The sequence below is a fragment of the Drosophila virilis genome, chromosome 2 (assembly GCF_030788295.1).
Source record: "Drosophila virilis strain 15010-1051.87 chromosome 2, Dvir_AGI_RSII-ME, whole genome shotgun sequence".
In the NCBI taxonomy this organism is placed as follows: Eukaryota; Metazoa; Arthropoda; class Insecta; order Diptera; family Drosophilidae; genus Drosophila; species Drosophila virilis.
The window spans coordinates 34844097-34847367 of record NC_091544.1 but is presented as its reverse complement, the minus strand read 5'-3'; the positions used below and the strand labels follow the sequence as shown (position 1 = coordinate 34847367).

Sequence of the window (3271 nt, the reverse complement as noted above, 5' to 3'; positions counted from 1 at the left end):
AAATAGTGTCTTTTATTATTTAAGTTACCAAGTGCCATGAAATATTGCTATGAATAATTTTTTTTTATAGTTTTGTCGGTCAAACCTGTTCACTTGAGCCAAAAATTATGTAGATTTTCAGTTATGCTTTTGAAAATATTATAAAAAACATATAAAAACCAAACCAAACAAAAAACTTTTGTATTTTATAAATAATTGATCGTTTTACTTAACAAAATTTATTTGGTTTAAATCCGAGTGCTCGTTATGAAGATATTATGTTCTAAGTCTAAAAAAGAAGTCAAACCTATTCAGTTGAGCGGCACTGGTTTTTTTGTCTTAACAACTTGCCCGCCAGCAAGATACTGACGGCGTCTTTATTTTCAATTGAACTCATTACATAGCAACCTTTTTTAAATTTAAATGGCAACAGAAGTTATAAATTTGTTGGCAAAAGCATATTGCAGCCCTATTACATTTAACAGCGTGTCAGTATTTTGTGATTTGCCAACATTTAAATTTATTGACAGCTCAACTATCGTGTGGCAACTTATCGGCTAAACGCGTTTTTGGTATTTTTTCTATTTATATCGATGGTTGGCAACTCACTATCAATGAACATTTCTGCTTCCCAGGTCTGGCGCAAATGTTACGAATTCGGGAGCATCACGGGCATTTTCCAAACCGCTTGCCCATCATGTATTGCCGTCGCGGGAACTATGTTTTTATGCCCCCTAATTTAGTAGGAGAGGCATCAATGACGACGTTTCCTGAGGCGGCTCTCGAAGGCTACGCATCACGTTCGGCCTGAATGCACGCTTTATTGGGCGGCCGCAGCTGTACGTTATTTCAACTCCATAGGATTGGATGGCCTGAATGCCACGTAGGCGATAACAGGATGCTGGATGGAGCCCACTCAGAGCTGTTGGGCCATTGTATACCCCGCTTGGTTGGGCGATGCCGAAGCCGTCGCTCACCCCAGATTCAGTACATGGCTCATGGACCGTCTGGGCGTATTATCTTCTTGGTGAGTGTTTCTCTGGCGATCGCAAGAAGCGCAACTTATTGGCTCATCAGAGTTGGATAGCCTGGATAACAGGCCGGAGACGATACAGGAATGCTGGATGGAGCCCTCTCAGAGCTGCCGAGCTATTATCGACTCAAAGCCGTCGCTCATTCCAAGTTAAGCACATCATCCGGCAGGCCGTCGTGGAGCACCTCGTGGAAGCGTCGTGGATTGGAGCATCTGGCAGCGCCTCTCAAACGCCATACCATTTGCAGGTCAGCTGGCTCAAGCGGTCGCAAAAACGCATCATGTCGGCTTCTCAGTGTTGGATGGCCTGATTAACAGGCCAAAGGCCATACAGGATGCTGGATGGAGCCCACTACAGTGCCCAGATTCAGTAGGTGGCTCAGTAGACCGTCTGAGCGTATCGTATTCTTGGTGAGTGTTAATCTGTAACTTGCAAGCAGAGTGTTTGACTTTATGTTTCAATTTGCAGAACAACGTATTAGCCTCGTAGTCTGGAAAACATCCAGTGGCGTCTCTCACACGCCACACAACCCGTCCAGGAATCGCATTAATCGACTGAAAGCGGTCGCTTATTCCAAAATGGACACATAATCCAGTAGGCCGAAGTGGAGCATCTCGTCTTGGAAACGTCGTTGATTCGCACATCTGGCATTGTCTCTCACACGCTACCCCACTTTGCAGGATCTGGAAGTCGGTCGTAGCAGCATATTAATCGTTTTGCCGGTCGTAGCAGCGTATTAGTCGACTCATTCCAAAATGGACACATCATCCAGTAGGCCGACCTGGAGCATCTCGTCTTGGATACCTCGTGGATTGGAACATCTGGCGGCGTCTCTCCACGCCACACCACTCGTCCAGAATTTGCAGGTCAGCCAACCTTGACAGTCGCAACAACGCATCATGTCGACTCCACAGAGCTGGATGGCCAGATTAACAGGCTGGAGATGATACAGGATGCTGGATAGAGCCCACTCAGAGCTGCTGAGCTATTGCATATTTCGTTTGGGTGGGCGATGCCAAATCCGTCGCTCACCCCAAATTTAGCCCAGTAGACCGTCGTGGGCGTATCGTCTTCTTGGTGAGTATGTGTCTGTAACTTTTAAGCAGAGCTTTTGATTTTATGTTTTTAATTTGCAGAACGACACATGAGCCTCGTAGTTTGGAATACATCTAGTGGCGTCTCTCACACGCCACACAACTTATCCAGGAATTTCAGGTCAGTTTGTCTTGGCGGTCGCAGCAGCGTATTAATCGATTCAAAGCGGTCGCTCATTCCAAAATGAACACATCATCCAGTAGGCTGACGTGGAGCATTAGGTTTTGGAAACGTCGTGGGTTGGCACAGCTGGCAGTGTCTCTCACACGCAACCCCATTCTTGCAGGATTTGGAGGTCAGTGACTTTGGCAGTCGCAGAAACGGATGATGTCGGCTCCTCAACGTTGGATGGCCTGATTAACAGGCCGAAGCCGATACTGGATGCTGGATGGAGCCCACTACAGAGCCCAAATTCAATACGTGGCCCAGTAGACCGTCGTAGGCGTATCGTCTTCTTGATAAGTATGTATTTGTCCAGGAATTACAGGTCAGCTGACTTAAGCCGCCGTAGAGACGCATCATATCGGTTCCTCTTAGTTGAGTGGCCCCTCATGCCGATCTCTTCAAATTTTAATATCTGGTCAATTTGACCGTCGTGGGCGTATCATCTTTGTTTGCAGTACAGTACGTCAGCGTAAACGATCGGATCATCCAGCGGCGTCTCTCGGATTGCAGTATGGATACATCACCCAGAAGGCCGTCATGGAGTATTTCGTCTTCTTGGTGAGCATGTAATTAAAATTAAATTTTGTAACCTTATTTGCAGGACAGCACGGAAGCGTCGTGTATTGAACATCTGGTGGCGTTTCCCAGACGCCACGCAACTTGGCAACTTGCAGATCAGCAGTCTTTGCCAGTCATAGCAGCGCTTTTAATCGACTTTTAAGGAGTTTGATGGCCTGAAGCCGGACGCAGTACAGGATATTATTTTATTTATTTATTTTTTTTTTTTGTTTTTTTAGGTGGACGATGCTATGGCTGCAAGTCTCTCCGAGTTTAGTATTGGCCCAGTAGGTCATCTTGGGAGTTTGCGTTTCCCATGTCTTCATCCAGAACGCGTTGTTGAAGTTGTGGCTGCTGTCGATGTGACAGTGATTTCAAGTTTGCTGGCTCCTCAGTTGATGTCGTTAGCGGCTGTTGTGGCTACGTTGATAGAGCCTGTG

General features: G+C 46.2%; 1 long non-coding RNA gene across 2 annotated transcripts; it reads left to right on the top strand.

Annotated features, from left to right (window-relative positions):
• The first annotated feature begins 539 nt into the window (after positions 1–539).
• LOC116650030 (uncharacterized) lies at positions 540–3071 on the top strand. 2 transcript variants are annotated; one of them, XR_011416225.1, is made up of 5 exons: positions 542–1006; positions 1057–1423; positions 1482–2090; positions 2150–2228; positions 2312–3071. It is a non-coding gene; the product is annotated as an uncharacterized lncRNA (long non-coding RNA). The 2 variants fall into 2 exon arrangements; XR_004303017.2 differs by having other exon boundaries at positions 540–1423.
• Positions 3072–3271: the final 200 nt, after the last annotated feature.